The following is a 20566-nucleotide window of genomic DNA, read 5'->3' as shown; positions in this document are numbered from 1 at the left end:
TGATAAAAACATCGAGGAGAAGTAATTTCAAGAAGGCGATTGGGCGTTACTATATGATTATAGGTATAAATACTTCAAGGGCAAGTTAAGGACAAGATGTCTAGTACCTTATGTTGTGGAAACATGCCATGATAATGGTTTTGTGCAAACCAGAACCATAGATGAAGAGGCCATTCATTTGCTTGTTAATGGACACCGAATGAAAATTTACAAGAAACCTTTATCAAAACAAGAGTTCATTGATGATATCAATAAAATAGTGATGATATTGGAGCAAGTTCCAGCTCCTTCCTCATCAAATTACTGAGAAAAAGAAAAAAATAATAAGTACTCAAGTGAAAACCTCCATGAGGCACCTGAGTCCCATCATTGGGTTGAAAACCTCTTGAGGCGGCTTAGTGGTGTCAAAAAAAAAAGAAAGGAGAGAAAAAAGAGAATAAGAAAGATCCTTGGGTGAAAACCTCTCCTGAGGTGCCCAGGGAAAACAACTAGGGTGAAAACCTCTCAGAGGCAACCTATTTGTTTTTCAAAAATAAAAAGTAAAAAATAAAAATAAAAAAATTAAATCATGAAATTTCCATTTTCAGGTCAGCAAGAAGGACAATCAAGGAGCAAAGGAGGATCACAAAGAGGCCCCTGTCACTGACATATTTATTTTTCCACTCATTACCATTCATTCCTCCACCCTTTCTGTCATTTTTTCCACTCCATTGCTTCAGTTTAGAAAGGGACTGTTTTTTCTATAAGATCCCCTGTAGACCTACAGGATCCCCTGAAAACCTATAGGATGATCTTGTAGGAATTACAGTGACCCAGAAATCCTACAAGAAGTAGTCCTAAGGAAAATGAATGACTTTCTAGGCCAATAAAATTCACCCTCTTCATCATTCAATCACCATACCTTGTCCACCATCATCACCCCTGCACTCACCATTAACAGAAATCAGTTTCAAGAGTATTTTTTTTCTAGTCTTCGAAAAGAAGGGAAACAGGGAGGAATAAAGAGAATCATCCTTGCTCTCTACACTCCTCTTCTTTCTCTCCATACATGTCACCATTCTCACAACCCCATCAAAAATAATGATTAAGAGTTCTGAGGGAGAAGCAGCTACTGGACATCCTATAGGAAATCCCGTAGCAGCCTATCCCACAAAATACCAATCATATTAGAAACAAGCCTCCAACATGATGATCCAGGAGCTCCAAAACAACAACATCACCATCTTCAACCATAGGTACTTGCACAAACAAATAAGTCATTAGCAAACAATAAGGGGAGGAAAAAGAATAGCATGCAACCAATACACACAACAGCACCTCTGGTCTTCGACAACTGTAACATAGTATTGGAGCTATAGGTAAGTATCCTGCTCGCTCTCTCATATGCATCATGTAGTCAAAAAATGTAAGGGCTACGAGATAGTTGGTTTATAAGAAAAAAGGTGGCTAGTTAACTTGGCCACCTTCATTCAGTAAACATATACACAATAGGGTGTTCTATCACACGAGGCAACAGTGAACTCAAAGATAGAGAGGGTGTAGGAGAAAAGCAGTTAAAACTACGGATGCATAAGGTGGGAGTTGATTATGAGGAGTGGGGAATTATGAGGTGGTAGTGGGGACAAATGATCGAAAAATGGAAACGTACCTTTGTTGCCAGCACACCACGTCACCTTGAATCACCATAAGAGGAAATAAACATCATTCCCATGCATTCATGCATTCACTTCCTCGAAACTCACTCTCTCAGAAGGCTCTCATACCTAGACAACCCACCGGAAGCAAACTCCATCGTTTTACTGCACAGGAATTCCTACAGGATTGCACAGGAATTCCTACAAGATTTCATATAAATTCCTACAGGATCATGCTGAGGAATTCCCACAAGATACACAAAGACTATCTATAGGATTGGCCGAGAAGAGTTTCAGAAGGGATAACATGGGAAGTTGGCCACTCCAAACAATATAAAGAGGTAGGCTCTATAATTACATCCCTTTTTACAAAGTAATTGAACCATAAATCCTCTAAGTTTGAGTGAATTTAGCAACTATGTAAGGGAATTACATACACACTCATTTCTTTTTTGGTTTTGCATTTGAAATTGTCTCAACCTTCTCATATCCTCAAACTTCACCAACCAATATGACAGGGGTGTTTAATAGGAGGGACCCCATCAATGCTGTGAGAATCCAACAACACCCCCCAATGCTTGAAATCTTCACAAGACATAATTGGATGGGGTTTTTCAAAAAATTCAGAGGGTATGATGATGAGGTGGCTTGAGAATTTTCTCTCTCCCTCACATCACTCACCAGAATCCATGTCATTGTTGTAATAAGGGGCCTCTCTATATAACTCACCCCTGAGCTCATCAACAGAGTCACCACACTTCCCCTAGGAATACCATGGAGGAAAGACGACAAGGGAGATAGTCAGGCTGCCAAAAGGAAATTCTATTTAGAAGGTTAGGAAACCCATGAGGACAAAAATGGAGTAAGGAGGGAAAGTCTGCCATATCCATGGAATGAGGTAAGCTACCAATTGATCAAATACATTTCATGTGAAGGTACGTATTGTGTGGTCTATGGCTATCATTTTAGGCTTCTTGAAGAATTGAGATTTTGAGCAAATACACCCCTTCACCAAAGGCCCAGAATACCATACTTCCTGTTGCAATCACTAATAGACTCAAGCATCAAAGTGCAGGAGGGGAATTCCCAACAGTTAGCTCACCATGGGTTAATTAGGATCCTCATAGAAGATACCCTCCAAAACCTCAAAATTCCTATAACATCGTCTATTTTCAGAGACAAAGGATGACATCAAAGCTCTCACATATGATGTTAGTCCTATTGTCAGTAAAGACAGAGAGATAAAGTGTGACACAGAGGAAGAAGAAGTAAAGTAGAAAGAGGTAGAAACAAAAGGAGATGAGGATGAGATGGATAAATAGGGAGATGAAACAGAAGAAAATGAGGAAGATGAAGAAGAAGAGGAGAAAGAGAAGGAGGATGATGAAGAAACAAAGGAGGATGTTAAGGAGGAAACTGATAAAGATGATGAATATCTACAAGAGGAAGAAGACAAGAAGGACATAGGTGAAGAAGGCAATGGAAAAGAGGGGATAGAAAACAAGGAGGAGTCATGTAAGACGTCTCCAGAAGTCACTGAGAGAGAGGCAGCAGCTGCCCTCGCTGCTCTTAGCACCCCCATCAAGTGAAAAGGAAAAAGACGTAGGCAAACCCCCTTATATTTCGGGACAAGAGAAAGCACAAGAATAAGACATGGGAAACCCCAAAAATAAACCAAAGTTCCTGTTGTGATTGAAGACTCCCCTCCACAAAAGGAGAAAATGCCTTCCCCTAAGTCTCCTATCACCTATGTAAGAAGGCCTACTACTCGATCAACTTCCTCCAAGGGAAAAGTAATCCTACAGGATACACAACAAAATCTACAGGAAGCAAAAACAGTCCTACATGATACTCTGTTGAACCTATAGGAGTCACAGAAATTGGAAAGGGAGGTAGGGGAGCAGCAAGAAACTAAAGAAGAGGACCGAGAGACAAAAGAACCCAGCCCCCAACCTAACCTGGACGCCTACTACTGGTTTATTGAAGGAGGCATCGTCATACCTCAAAAATTCCCTATCCCATTGTTCTTCAAGCTTGAGAAGGAGAGGGACAAAAATCACCGATGGATGCAAATCACCAAATCAAAGGGGGTGGAAGACATTGGGCACATGGAAGAGAAGCTCAAGGAGATGGGCAAAGAGCTAGGTGGCTTGAGAGACAAAGAAGCCATAATGAGAAATGAACTAGAGATAGAAAATGCATGGTTGAGGGGACAACTGCAGGAAAGAGAGAATCAATTGGCATGTATGGCCAGTCTCTCTTTGGAAGAAATCTAGTGTAGGATGCCAGCTAAATCCTATGCTCTATGCCTCAAAGAACAGTGATTGTAGTTTTAGATTAAGACCCTAGCTCAGAGAGGCACCATGCCATTTCATTACTATAGGCAGTTCATTGATCTTTGTGATCATAGCACACTAGAAGATAGGGCCAAGATGGCTGAGTTTTATTTGCACAACATGTCCCTAACAGACATGAATGTATGTGACCCTAATGCCAAGCTAGGAGATTTATAATTAATGGCTTTGGCATCATGGATGAACCATGAGGAGTCAAGGGTTGCAGAGATGAAAAGGATATTGGAAAGAGAGCGAACTAAACCTCTTGTGATCAGAGTTGAATAATCAAATCCCATGTCCCTCATCAATACCCATAATTTGATTGCAAATGATCCTCGGCTGGAACCTAGATATCTTGCTGCCCAAGAGCAAGCAATTTCACATTTTGAGGACATGTTTAGGTTGCTAGGAGATGATAACATACATGCTTTCTTGAGGAGATGGAACACACTTCCATACAACTTAAATATAAGAGAGTATCACTCTCCTCAAAGGTTGAGAGAGGCACTAAACAGGACACCTATGTATAAGCAATCTATGAAAAGGTTGAAAGTCAATTGGATTGGCCTAAAACTCAGTCCACCACTACTCTTAGGGATGCTAGAAGGGAGAAAGGAAGAAGAAGAAAAGAGGTAGTGGGAGGAGGTAGAAAAGAAAGCAGGCTTCTATGAACAAGAGGAGGAGACCATAGCAGAGGCATGGGATGTCAGAGAGGCCACTAGAGCCATGAAGGATATGGATATTGATTAAGTTTCTTAGAGGATGAGCAACACTTTCAGTAGGGGGTGATGATGAGCCTCATCATTGGGTAATTATATGGGCCTTAATTCACCTCCTAGCTTAGTCAAACCAAATTTTCTCATAACTTATTACATGCTTTTTATTTTATTTTGTTTATGAGGTGAGTTAGAGTTGTATATTATGCTTAGTGGGCTAATATGCATTGAATGTAGGATTAAAGGAGAAAATAAAGGAATTTTGGCAAAGACTAAGGTCAAAACTCGAATGGGACAAAGGATAGGAATTGTAGGAGGTAAATCCTCCTCATTTACTACTCCTCCATTCGAATATTCCTCCATTCATCACATCAGCTCAGAGTTCAAACAACCAAATCATGAGGATTAGAAGGCAACCAAGCAAGTGAGAGATAAAGCACCAGTTTATCTCGAGTTTTGGAGTTGAGCCTCCCTAATTCTAAGTCGTTGCGGACTTCAGTTGTATAAGTAGAGAGGCCTAGGACCTCAGTAGGATTCAGATTTTTATTGTAAAACTATAAGCTATTTTTGAGCTGCAATACATGTGAAAGTTCTATTGATGTAATTTATTGTTTTGGTAATAAGAATGGGTTTTATTTTGAGCCAGCACTGAGTTGACTTAGAGGGCTAAATCTCTTAGGTTAGGGCCCAACCCTAGTAGCCAAGGCTCCTCTTTATTGTATATGTATGTTTAGTGTAGTATCATAGCTTCATTGTTAATTTTATTTTAGATGTATTTCCATTACAAGTAGTGTAGATTAGATTGGTTGTTTGTTAGTTTGCTTCCATTTTTGCCTTAGTTCAAGTAGCAAGTTAGCAAGGGTAAAAAGGATCACCACAAGGTTGTCTGTAGGTGTCTCGGCCTCACTTCCTCCCTCTGGGATCATGACTTGAGGAAGGGACCCTTCAGTAGCACCCAAAACACAGATTTCTAGTTCTTTTATGCTCTTTCGAGTTTGTAGTCTTTAATTTAGTATTTGGTTAGTTTTGCAAGGTAGATTTCCATTGTCATATTTTTCATCTCCATCTCTACAGTAGATCTCATCCATGCTTTCATTCCTTTTAGCAACTTTCCTAATGCATATTGTAGGCAATTAATTTATTAATCTTACTATTCTAGTTTATGAAAATGTATCTTGTTTGCATAGCTTTTTGGAAGACACACATGTTTTATGCAGAGCAGGTGCTTCAGGAGGAGACTAAGACTTCATAACCAGCAGCCACCTTCCACTTCATCAACCTTAGCCATCCCTTGTTTTCACCATCACCTTCATTAGCTTTTCATCATTTTTCATAGAAATCCTTCCAAGCACATTGAGCGAATCTAGCCATCTACTATCTTGGATATTGACTTCTAAATGATCCTAGACCTTCTCCCACTCCATTCCACCCATCGCACACCTTTCCTAGGCCTTCCATCACCTCCAACACCTCACATTTTTCTCTCGGATGTATCCTGTAGGTTCACTGTAATTCCTACAGGATCATTATGTAGGTTTCTAGTACATCCTGTAGGTTCTCCTGAAATGGCCTGTTTTAAGGCCAAATTGATGGAAAACCTCTAGGAAGTCACCAAAAGCCTCCCAAGGGTCTTCCACACCTTCCAAACATCTCATAACCCTTCTAGCCATCTTCAAACATCCTTAATTCACCTGCCACATCCACAAACAATTAGTTTGGATACTTGATTTTGCATAAAAAGATAAAAAAACAAAAACAAATTTAGTTCAATCTCTTTACTTGCACATGAGTGTTGTTTGATGCTTATTACTTCTACAAGTTAGATAGTACCATTTATTTCATGTTGATTTAGCATTTCTTCCTATCATAACTTCTTAAATGGTTAATTAGGGAATGGTGTGATTTAGCATTACATGTTGACCTTCTCCATTATTGCAGTAGAGTAACTCTCTCTTAGAGTAGATTTATCTTTCTTCCATCAAAGAATCAAGCTTCTTCTAACTCCATAGAAGTCTGGCTTGGAATACCAGTGGTCTCTCGCCAGCTGAACGGTGACAATAGTCAGAACCATCACTTTTACTCGTGCATACAACACTGTCACCTCCAAGTTTGTACGAACCCCAAGTTGACAAGTAAAGTTGGTAGCCCAGGAATTGTAGCATCCTTGCTGCAATACAGGCACTCATCACTTATGATATGCATAATTTTGAAGGAATATTAGAGAAATTATGAGGTATAAAATGGGACTCCTAAGGAATATTATAAAATAATAGTGGGACCATTAATATAAGATTAGATTTCATCATCAAATTTTACATGGAAATGAGAAAATCCTACTTTTTAAACTTGTACTTTCAACCAATCTCCCTATGATTTTACTCAAATTTTAAGCGGGAGCATTAGCTAGATGAGCATTTTAATTAAAATCCTCATCCAAGGAGTACCCATGATGCATACTTTCAATGGATCTTGCTACACGAAAAAAGAGTTATAAATTAAAGACGTGATTGCAATGACATTCTTCATGTATTTATCATTTTTTTGTGTAGTAGAGTCTTTCAAAAGTAAGCAACATGGGTAATACTTTAATGAGGAATTAAATTTTGCATCCAGCTAGTGCTCCTGCTCAAAATTTGAGTAAAAATGTAGGGAGATAAGTTGAAAAAGTAGTTTTTTAGTTTTTTTTTTTAATCTTTTTACCTTTTAACTCAAAAAATGGTGAATCATCTCCCATGGTTGGCATCATCATATTAAATCATACTGGATCTTATAACGTTGATTTTGGTTGTATTTTTTTTTTTTTGAGGCCCGTTTTTACCTCAAAATTTCTCTAATGAGTCGGGGGAGAACCCGACCATGCATATCACTACATCTCATTTATGATGTTCTTTAAACATCATATTCGATGATTCTATTGGACTATGAATGTTCCAAATAACTTTACCTTGGGATGCTTAAATATGATATATTAAATTAGATAAGGCATCTTATAATGATTATTTTTCATTGGTGTAGATGTTCTTGAATGATTTTCAGTTAGCTTCGCGGAAAGTGATTGATAGGACCAAGGTTCCTAACCAAATGCTTAAATATTTCTTTATCCAACCTTTGCTACCACCTATTTACAGGGGTGTATCCATGATTGGGGCAGCTAGAAAGGAGTGGATTGTTTTATGTGCCCAACACCTTTACCTGATTTACACTTTGAGCACTCTATATGATATTATTATCAATGCTCCTCTTTCTTCAAATTATCCACAAGAAGCGCAACTAGTACCATATTCTAATGGTATTATTAGTGCCATCTCTTCTACTGTTATGATCTAGATAAATTCTCAATTGGGTAAACTAATTTTTACTTCGCAACTCCCAGTAACGATGCCCAACTCTCAAGAAGACATGTATCCTAAGAAAAGTATTGAGATTCATATAGTATAGTTCATGAAACCAAAGAATCCTCAACAAACTAGCAGGAAGAAGAAAATCAATAAGCAAAAAAAACACTTCTAAACCTACTTAAGGAGCTCAACAACCCCAACCCAATTAGGGAGGAGGCATAAATGAGCATAAAAAAAGGTCAAATTCCACTATAATATCTATCATGGGGATCATTTAACTTACAAGTGCCCATAGATAGATGAGATTCATTTATTTCTTGTGTAAGAAGTTGCCACTAAACAACCACCTATTTTGACACATCCATTCCCCAACCAACATCAACAGAAAATGGTTGCACAACTTCCTCCACCTCCACTTGGGGGAATGGAAGGAAAAAAATTTCCTAGACACTCTACACCTATCCTAATGTGCAATGAGAAATTAAACTTGACTATGAGAGATACATCTTATCAAACTCCTGAGTGCAGTTTTTCTTCTAAGGACCTAGTTATCCCTTTTCTTCATAATATACCTATCACAATAGATAAGCCCTCAAAGATGGTACTTTTACCACCTAAGGGTGTTCTCTAAAAGTTGAAACACAACTTGAATGTGATGGATTCCTAGCCCTATAACATTCTTAAGGATATATCCTAGGCTCACTATTCCATGTATGCTTTGGAGGTGCATGTGCCATTCACCATTTATCTAGGGGAAAAACAATTACCATAGATGTAGGAGTTGTTGGCGTCTCGCTAGACTATAATCATCACTTAGGTTGTAGTTGGTTCTATGCCATGACTAATGTTGTGTCATTTATTCTTTTTGTTCTTCCTTTTCCCCGCAAAGGTAAGATCATCATTATTAATCATCTCATTACTGTGTGTGGACAACCAAATTCACCACTATGGGAACTATAATGCCATTTATTGAGATAACCTAATGTCTTATGAGAACATCGTCAATGTAGGATATTTTTAATCCCATCACTTATAGGTGTTTTTCCTATAGCCCTACATAATATTCCATCCAATTGTGTTGCTCCCATGCATATGGTCTCTTCCATCACCGATGGACCCCATTGATCACCTAACCCTTGGGTGGTGTTATCTCCTTCGAATGTACAATTGCATGATGAACATGTTTCACTTTAGGAAGAAGATATTTCATCTCCACTAGTCATCTTAGCACCTGCTAACATTTGTCAAAAGCTCCATCCCAATATGGAATATGATTATAATATTTAACCTAAACAAGCCATCACTCTTCCTATTCCACATGACTACCTCAATGTCATATTTTCTTCACAACATGCCATCCTAAAGGTCATGAATTCAATTAATAATATAAGAGAGATTATGCTTCTTGATGCCTTTATCCTACTTAAATTAGAAATGTTAGATATTGGCAAGCTAAATAGTGAATCGGGTCATGGGGTTCTTACAGGCCATCAATTAAAGTGCCACCCTTAAACTGAGTCAAGTCTTGGATTTTTAGTCACAGTTTTCCCACCGCATTGTCCAATCCACATCACCCCATTGATGAGTGCCTTGTCCCCCCACTAGTTCTTGATAAATAATGTTAAGGAGTTGTATTAGCTCATGATATCACTCACCTTTGATTTCCTTAGGATATTATTGATAATTCTATGGGTTTAGGATTTCCTTCACATCATCAACCTTTACAAACATGGCAATTCAAATCTATGTGGCATAACCATAACGTGGTGTATTGTATGATGCTAACAACAACCCATGCGTTCATACACATCCATAGGAATCCTTGGAATGTTCCAACCAATGGGAACTTATCGTGGCCACAACACCCCCATAATTGTTTAAACTTATTATTGGGAGCCTCCATGTAAATTTTTGTCAACTCACCTCTTTCATGCTTTATTATTGTTGATTTGTGGTATTTTTACCTTAGATATTTGTTTTGACTACTTCATTATGTGTGTTCGATCCACAACGTCCAACAATTCAAATTTCACATCATTTGGAGTCATGGTTTGAAATAAGGCTTAGTCAAAGTTTAGTTAGATTATAACACTTAGGCTTAAGTATATAAAGAATATATTTTACTTTTATTTTATAAATTTAACTAATTTAATATATAAATATGATTATTTAATTAATTTAGATTAATAAAATTAATTATAGTTAATTTGTAGATATTACTTTTTAATTATTATTAAATTAAATTAATTATTATTTAATTATTCTACAGAACCACCACAGCGGGGAACTTCTAAATATATTAAAACTATACATTTAACGTTATTATATAAATAACATAATATATATATTGTAAATAGGATATATTAATTATAACATCATCCCGCACGCAACTCTTTTCCTTGCCTAGAGATTTAAAATTTCACTTTTTCATGGTCTCTCCGGCGGACTAGGCCACATGATGATGCATGTATGGCGTAAGTGGAGAAGACATGAGTGGGATTGGCTTAAGAGCCTATGTATTTAGAATGGGAGTACTCGTTAATAAAATATAAGGTATAAGGAGCCCACCATCCACGTGGGATCCCCTCCTCTTATTTGTTTTTCCTTCTTATAAAATTGAGCCTTGTCACTATTTCTCAATCCATATATTTTATTTAACTCTAACTCCTTTCATTACCATTTTAATTAATTTATTTTTCTTTTCCTTATTGTTTTTATATTATTTAATTAAATTTTATATGTTATATTGTTTAGACTTTATTTTAATATTTTAAATTTATTTAAAAAAAAAATAAATTAAATCAGAATTTTAATAAAACTGCCTAGATTTTTGGTTAACAGTATTCATTTTCCAGGACGTCGTTAATTTTGATAACCCAATTTTGACTGGACATATCAGGAGTTCTACTTCGCCAAATGATGGAAATGAGAGCTTGTTAGAAAGCTAATTCCATGGAAAAAATATGGAAACATTAACTTACATAAATTTAAAGATTATTATGCCAAAATAATTAGAAGAAGTTGGCGCTACAAATTTGCAAGGAAAAAATCAAATTTTCTAAGTTTGATTTCGGAAGTTTATTTGCCCAAAATATTTTTTGGTTGCAAATTCATTTCAGATTATTGATTTTTTCAGGGAAATATCCATAGTGAGCAATGGAAAGCGAAACTCCCATTTTATGTTATTTTTTAATTGCAATTTTAAATGGGGAATTTGTTGTGACAATTTTTTGTTTTCAATTTGTTGTTTGAATTTTATTGGTTTTTAATGATATTTTTAATGGGATTTTTTCAAAGCTAGTGGAAGAGGATTAAGTTGAAGGGATTTGGATCAATAGAATGAAAGTAAAAAATAGGAAAAGAGAATTCTTGTAGCTCCAAAATTGATGGATCTAAACTACTTTCAACCACTCTTCTTTTTGTAATTTTTTTTCATAAATTATAAATAAGAACTTGGAGAATGGAGATCGGTTGCAATTTCTCTAGAGAAGGGTTTCAATTATCTACAAAAAAAAGATTTTTGAACTAATGTATGGGACTAAATTTTGTGGAGAGTTAGCTAGTTTGGACCATATACAAAAAGATGTATTACAGCTCCAAAGTTTCATGTTATCATGAAATCTTTTGAGAAATTATATGCTCAAAAAGCTTTGATCAGATCTGCAATTATTGTACACTATTGTTAGAGTTAAAGATTGATTATTAACTTCAATTTAATTCAATTTTGAGGCAATTCTTGATCCAGATAAGTATATGTTTCTTAATTTTTCACTATTGTAAATTCATTTAATTATATGCCTATTTAAATAATTGGAAATATATCTTTCAATATGCATCATATTTAAATCAAAGTTGATCAATGAATTCAAATAGATAGGCATGTTATTATGGTTAACTATTTAGTAGATTGATAGTAAATGTGTCTTTGTTTTAAATCATGATTGTTTTATGAGAATTATTTCCTTAATGCATTCATGCCACCAATTTTGAATTCATTTCATTTGAATTTGGATGTGTGCAGTGGATATCTTATATCTATTTATTAGATGGTTGTATGTGCGTATGTGTGTGAATAAGTGCTAGGTCAAAGAACTATTTCCTTGGCATGTTAGCTTCTTTTTTAATTCCAAATTCAAGTTGGTTCAAGTTTCCTTTTATCTTGTTCTTGATTGAGAGGGTGACTAATCCTTCTTTCAATCACGATAGATTTAGGATTTATTTTCTATTGCTTGCATCCTAGAATAGATTTGCATTTACAATAAATTCATTTCATTTTAGAAGTCCGTTTATAGAGTAACAAACACTAATGTGTCTTGATTGAGCCATTGTTTTAGCTTAAGGATTTCTTTCTTGCAAAAATCTCTGCAAGAGGGTAAATCCGATATCTCTATTATTACTGGTAGTTAATTAGAGACATTACAAGTCAACAGGGAGAGTGAGGGGGTAACTGGACCCATTATAACCAATCAAAACCAATCCAAAAGGAAAATAACTTAGTTGGGGCTCTGACCACGTGGTCATCTAAATTTTGATTTTGGTCATTTCTGGCTATCAATATTTTTTGCACTAGATGGAGTGCTACGACAATTTCTCTATATGGGGTTTTGTAGTTTTAATTTTTTATCTATTTACAATGGCTCCTTCTAATATTCCTATTTGGGGTTTCTTCACTGGACTTCCACCTGCAACCACTCCAATAAAGGTAGTAAATATTTTGTAAAACAAAGTTTAATGGTGAGGTGGATGTTTCTGCTTATGATCATGTTCTTCACTTTATTCTAAATTCTAACAATTATGATATTGATGAAGGTGTGATGTGCAAGACATTTACTCTTATTTTGACATGATTAGCCAAAAAATCGTGTAGATCATTTCCATTTGCCTCTATACACACTTGGGAAGAATTCACAAAATATTCCTTCATGCTTTTTAGGATTACGATTATGAAAATGTTTGTAATAAACTTGAAGAAGTTTGTAGACTCGAAGGTGAGTCTTTGGATAATTTCCTTATTATATTTAAACTAATTTGTTTACAGTTTCAATTTAAAAATTTACCTCCCGAGTTTTAGTTAATAGTATGGTTTAAACGTTTAGTTTCTCTTCCTTGTACTTTTGACAATTATGAGGACCCAATATGTATGACATTTTTAGGCACATACACTACTGCTGAAGAATCAATTGCTAAAAATAGCAATGTTGATCCACTTCAAATAGAAAATGTGGAGGTTGCTAATAAACCATTACAACAAGAATTAAATGTTGCTGAAATAAGAAATGTTGATCTTGAAAGTGTTGCTTCTCTGAATTAAAATAAAAATTTTGTCCCAAATTAGATCATTTTGTTAAAGAAAAAAACCAACAAGCAACAAAATCAACATGCAACAAGCAACGAAGCAAAAATCTTAACAATATGCAATATGCTAATTTTTTAATGAATTCTCTAACGTTGAAATTAATGATAGGTAACAACATGTGGGACAGCCAAGCATATATCTTAAAGAAAGTATGTCAACATAAGCAAGGATAAAGAATATGAAATTTGCATTGTGGAAAAGGAGCAAGAATCTACACGCTGAGAAATTTTCAAGTTCATTTCTTAAAACAATAATTTTTCCCTTTATGCTGATCTTTTACTAATGGTAATTCATTTGTTTATGATCCAACAATTCCTCTTTGCACAAATGTTATTTTAAAAGACATAGGATTTGTTATAAATAATGAATTTCTAATTAGTTTTGATCAAGACAAAGAATCATTTAATGATCACCTCTTCAACAGTGTTAGAAATTTATTCAATCTGTCTTCTTGTTCTGATATGTCTTATGAAAAGGAAGGGAATACTAATGAAAATTGTCAAGTAATTTATGATGATGATGCTAATTTTGAAAATTTTAAGTTATCATATCCATCATTAATTTCTATTGTTCTCGATACTCATAATTAATATATGTTTCAAGTTGAGGGATCTTATTCTATTGATACCATTACAAATTGTACTCATATTGAACTACCAAAACATCATGATGACTCAAATTTTCTTGAAGAAAAATCCATTCCAATTCTAGATCCTAACATTATTCAAGTTCCCATTCTTAATCATAGTCTTGAGCCTTTTTCTCATTCACAAGTAGATGCCATAAATAGTTTTGATTGTAATATCTTGGTTGTCACTTCTGAGGAGGACAATTTTTCAAACAAGTCTCAATTGTCTTGTAACACTAGTTGTAAGATTATTGTAAATAATGTTCTAATTTTGTTGTTTTTTCTTCTTTCAATATGGTTATTTTCAAATTTTTATACTTATTTTATTTTTTTATTCTTTGATATCGTATGTGTTATGAAACTAGCTCACAAAAAGATAGAAAAGATAGATCAACGCCTTAGAATTCAGCCTCTTCGAGGGGACAACCTCCTTTACATTACACAAATGAACAATTCTTGGATGATACAAATGACAAGACCTCCTTTCTATATATAGGAGTCTAAGGGGTCATAATATAATCAGAGCCGACACAACAATAATAATGTAAGGGCACAATAATAACAATAGTGGGCTTCTATGGGGCACAATAATAACAATATGGGGACTACATGGGCACAACAATATAATAAGGGGGTTGTACTAATGACAATAAGGGGTTACACTAGTAGTATAGGGACCTAACATGCCCCTTTCCTTCAAAAAGTGTTGTCCTCAACACTTGAGTAGTTCTTGATGCTTCTGTATAAATTCTTCTCCTCCCATGTGGAATGTTCTACGGGTAAGTTCTTCCACTTGATGAGATACTCTGAAATTGATCTATTTCGTAGCTGTCAATTTCTCGGTTCTGTGACTGCTTCAGGTTCCAATATGATTTTTCCTTCCTTGTCAAGTTCTCGCAATAATGTTTGAACTGGGATCTTCTGCAACTTTTGAATGAGTTCCCACTCCTTTGGGCATATGGATATCTAGAATGCCTGATGTTTGGAGGAACACTTCCTAGAATAAAATGAATAGCATGATCATGATCACGAATATATGGGAGGCCTTTGGGAGTGTCAAATACCTTGGAATGATTGTCCAAAACGTTTTGGAGATATGGAGAAATGCATGATTTCGATGTGGGATCTTCTAGTGAACATAATTGTGCAATTACTCCCTGTTGTTCTTTATTTAGAAGCTTTGTCATGCTGTTAGAGTTGATCATTTTTCCTAGTTTCCCTTTGATACCCCTCAATTCAACTTTCTTTCCTTCCCAAAAAATTTCAAGAAAAGTTCTTGAAAATTACAAGCTATCGTACCCAAAGATTGTAGCCATTGGGCTCCTACTAAAACATCAACACCACCCATTGGAATGGAAAGCATTGGGCTATTCAATACATATTCTCCCATGGATAGCTTGATATTATGGCACTTTCCAGAGCAATTTATGGTTCCTCCACTTGCAGTCATCACTTGACACTCTGGTGCTGGATATAGGAAGCAATTCAATTCCTTGGCTATCTTACAATGAATAAAATTATGAGTACTGCCCGAATCAATCAATACTATTACCTTTTTCTTCTTGATATGTCCTTCTATCTTGATAGTTTGAGGAGTGGTAATTTCTTCCAATGCATTACAAGATATGGTCGGGTTCATTTCTTGATGCTCGATGTGATCTTTCACTTCTTGAACATTTTTCTTCTTGATATGTCCTTCTATATTGATAGTTTGAGGAGTGGTAATTCAGGCAATGCATTACAAGATATGTTTGGATTCATTTCTTCTTTCTCGATGTGATCTTTCACTTCTTGAACCTTTTTCTTCTTGATATGTGCTTCTATCTTGAGAGTTTGAGGAGTGATAATTCTTTCCAATGCTTTACAAGATATGGTCGGATTCATTTCTTCTTTCTCTGGGGTGGGTTCCTGGTGTATATCCTCTTCTTTTGATGTTTCTTGATCCTTTTCTTCCTCCTCTTCATAATCTATGTAAAATAATTTCTTCTCAGCACACTTATGACCTTTAGTGTATTTACTATCACAATTGTAACAAAGCCTTTTTTCTCTTTTTTATTCCAATTGTTGTGGTGTAAACCTTGTAGGTTGTGGAAAGCTAGGAGAAAAAACACTTCCATAATTATAGTTGTTGGAGAGGTAAATCCCCTCTACGGATAGAGGCGATCCCTACTAGCCCAGCAGGGGTCTAGCAACAATCACACAATGCTGCTACGCATGTTCCTAATCACAATTAAACAAGAGGTAAAGAGCACCTACTTGGATTCCTGCGCTGTCGTTTGACGAAGAGATGTTGCCTTCGCTCCTTCGCTTTGGCTGGTCACAATCCTCCGCGATCTCCGCGAATAGATACCTGCACACACGAAGAGGAAACAAACGCAAGCGTGAAATCTAATAAAAGCAACCATACATCAGTCAGATCAGTCAGAAAAGATGTAATTCACATTTAACCATTGCAAGTACAAATGAGAATGGAACAATAATAACAGTCATCTATTATTAATCAGAATAGAGAAGAGTACAACCAAATGTTCTGACGTCGGTAACCTTCTCAGGAGGGGCCAGTCAGCATGTATCTCAAGCATTCACTTTTGAGGATGATTCTCCCAAGACAAAAAACTCTCTCTCACATACAAGCAACACAAAACAACCTTCCCTAAGCAATCAATCACTTCCACACCTAGCACACCAAATACCTATAGTAGCAGCAATCTGAGCACTATAAGCTCTATACAATCCAAGCTATGTCCAACTAAGTCTAACTATGTCCAACCAGCTGCTCATGGTAATGGTGGAAGTATATATAGGAGAAGGAGCCTCCTAAAAGGGTGGAAGGATGAGCTTATCTTCAAGGGAAGTAGTTGCAAAGGGTCGAACAGACATGCCATAGAAGGGAGTCGACATTCACAAAGCTAACAACCAAGCCTGGAGTTATCTGGAAGGCTGGTTGTTTGAACAAATTCGCCCAAACTGGATCAGCGCGGATTATGGGGAAACTGACGCGATGTCGCCGCGTCTACATAACTGGGACAGTCATGTCAGCGCGGAAGCACACGGGAAAGGCGCGCTGGCAACCAGCGCGGAAAAGTGATGTCCTTCCGAGCTGGCAGCGCGCGGAATACACTATGGAGCGCCAGTCATCGCGGGTATTTTTCAAACAGACGCGCTGATGAACAAAACTTTAGGAAAATGGGTTTTTGGGCCAGTTCAGAAGGCATGAAGCTTAGTGATTGGCACAGCAGGGTGACTGACAGGAAGGCAGTGACAAATTACTGTGTAACAGATGCCCCCTAAAGCATGAAGACCGAGAGAGTGGGAGGGGTGAAATGCTTTACAACACACGCCGAACTAGAACATCACCAGGAAGGACCGAAATATCTCTGATAATCAAGTACATGCAGTCGAGGCATGGGCGCAGCCATCCAAAAGACATGCGAAAAGGTCTGTGGAATGGACGCAGCCACCCAGCTAAAGAGACCATAATAATGATAAGGTATGGTCGCAGCCATCCATGAAGACTCAGGTATGGGCGCAGCCATCCATCAATGAGTCATGTAATGATCATCCACAAAATCGCAACCTGGACCATAAACAGACAGGGATCTAGGGTCTTGCGCTCCGTCCCGATCCGAACCAAGTACAAGTTCAAACATGCGAATACAGGAGTTGAAGTCGAACATGCATGAACATCGTCTGATTACCAGTCAATGATGAAAACTGTTAACAGACGCGAGAGGTACCACCAATAATGACAATGGCCCTCAAGGTACTATAGGTACAATCCGCGGCATGTGAATCAATGAGCTGGTGTCGAACACCCACGGAATCATTCGATCGGAGGCCAATGATGTAAACCTCGCGTCGAACACGAAGAACCTGCCATTAGGGCATGCAGGCTCTAAGGCACCTGAAGGGAGTTTCTAAGTCACCTTCCCGGATAATGAGCTGGAGTCGACGGGAAAGGACCTTGATCGAAGGTGGGCCGTGATGTTTCCCACATCATCGACGCGAGACAGAGGTAAAATAATTTGTGTGAGGTAGCAGACGAGGTTGTATTATTGCAGAGGTCAACTTCTCTTGAACACATGGCGGCACTAAGACGGGTTTGGCAGTACTTGACATCAAATGAGCAGAGGATATAGTAATAATGGCAATGGGCAGATGAGAGGACGAATAAGATAACCCAAAACCACGGAGGCCAGTGAAAAACAAGATGAGATGGTCCCACCCAGACACGAAGCAGAAGAGTGCCATGTTCAAGAGCGACATACTGCCGACACGACTATGATTATAGTTCCATTTTCCCCACCATTTCTGGCAGGTACCCCAGTTATTTTTGGATGACAAGCTTGACGGGGATAGCATATGCTCGAAGAGTGTCATTTCGACAATATCCGATGTCATCAAGTGTTTAACGAGCCTGACAAAGGAAAAACTCGGCGTCTTTTCTTGTTTAGAGAGCCTGAAAAGACAGCGGAAAAGAAGACTCCAGGGGGGTCCTTTTTCGTACAGTTGTGTCTCTCGAGCCCGAAAAAGTATAAAACAATGCTCGAAAGAACCGCCCGACCATTACGATCGAGGAGTACTTTTCGTAAATAGTGCTTTTGACTCGAAAAAGTAAAAAAGCGGTCGAAAACACGTCGTTTTAGGGCCAATAACGAGTGCGAAACGACAAACACCCGGCAATCTTTTTAAGTTATACGGTCGAAAAAAGGGCTTAAAATGACTGCCTCTCGTTCCCTTTAACGAGCTGAAAGGAGGCTCGGCAATATTTTCATCTTTAAACGGTCAGAAAAGAGCTGAAAGCAGACCTCCATTTTTATTCTCTTTAACGAGTCAAAAAGGGAAAAATACTCGGCAATCTTTTCACATTTTACGAGTCAGAAAAGAGCTTAAAGAAGACTCGTCCTAGAGGAACGAGTGGTATAAAGGGTAGCAACTGGTTCCGGTAATGGTGGAACTGCTCAAAACATGTAATGGTCAAGAGGCTTGCTAATAAAACCACTCATCGCTGCGGTTCCTCAGGAAAGGATAAACAACCAAGTGAAAGCATATGATCGGCCAAAGAGATGGTGGCGAGGGAATGAAAACAACCAAGGCTCATCTAGCAGAATTCAGTGGATAAAAATGGCAATCACGAGATGTAAATCGGGTATGGGTTCATTTTTACACAAGCTTGAACCATGGAGAACTCTGCTTGGATTTGGTTTCATGTTTACACAAGCTTGAAACGAAAAACTATGCTTGTTGTAAGTTCGCATGCCCCCAGCATAATAATGCAAATCAAGGTACATGCCCCCCAAGCTTCATTGCATTCAACAAAGTGGATGGAATGAAGGTTCACTCTCGAGATCTATGAAAGACTCGACTTGTATTTTACGAGATCTTAATCAAAAGACTCGATCTGGAAAGGGAGGTGTTTCATTTTTTAATGAGGTTGACACAGTAAAAGAACTATCCTCATAACCCTTATTTCATTTTTTAACGAGCTTGACACAAGATCAGGAACTATGCTCCGACACCTAGTTTCATTTTTTAAGGAGCTTGACACCGGAAAGGAACTATGCTCCAACCAGACCCAGTTTCATTTTTTAAGGAGCTTGACACAAGATCAGGAACTATGCTCCAACCAGACCCAGTTTCATTTTTTAAGGAGCTTGACACCAGAAAGGAACTATGCTCCAACCAGACCCAGTTTCATTTTTTAAGGAGCTTGACACCGGAAAGGAACTATGCTCCGACCAGACCCAGTTTCATTTTTTAAGGAGCTTGACACCGGAAAGGAACTATGCTCCGACCAGACCCAGTTTCATTTTTTAAGGAGCTTGACACCGGAAAGGAACTATGCTCCAACCAGACCCAGTTTCATTTTTTAAGGAGCTTGACACAGGAAAGGAACTATGCTCCATCCAGACCTAGTTTCATTTTTTAAGGAGCTTGACACAGGAAAGGAACTATGCTCCATCCAGACTTCATCATAATGAACAGGAAGTGAAGGCCCCCAAGAAAGTGGCTCCGGAGGGAAGGCCGACATCTTGGAAATCAGGACCTAATGCCCCGAGGACACTATGCACGATGGTGTTATCACTAGGTACGGGCACAGGGTAGGTGGCCACATAGTTGATTTGCGGCGAGGCAGATGCAACTTGTGGATGAAAGCCAGGAGGGAAGGATGAGTGCGCCGGAGGGGCTTGTGGACGAACGAACGATAACTGATCGAACATCACTATTCTTCCATCGTGTGGAAAGCAGACCACACGGAAAAGTGAAGAAACAAGGGCTCCCATGGCATACACATAATCACGACCAAGGAGAAGACTGAAGTCTAAAGAACCTTGGGTAACAGAGATGTCTATATAGACAGTCTTGCCTCCCAAAGTAATAGGGAACTTCGGGAGGATCCCTAGTGGCTGACTCGTTCCTCCGTCAAACGCGGTGAGATGCAGTGCGACAGGTACAAGCGATGGGGAACCCAAAGCTCGCCAAGTAGTAACGGGCATGAGACTAACCGATGCTCCTTCGTCTAACACAGTGCCAGGCAGCGCCTTAATGCAGGCATAG

This window comes from Pinus tabuliformis, chromosome 1_1 (genome assembly GCF_031772625.1).
Source record: "Pinus tabuliformis cultivar Carrire ecotype Pingquan chromosome 1_1, CPIR1, whole genome shotgun sequence".
Classification (NCBI taxonomy): domain Eukaryota; kingdom Viridiplantae; phylum Streptophyta; class Pinopsida; order Pinales; family Pinaceae; genus Pinus; species Pinus tabuliformis.
This window is presented reverse-complemented; position numbering follows the sequence as displayed.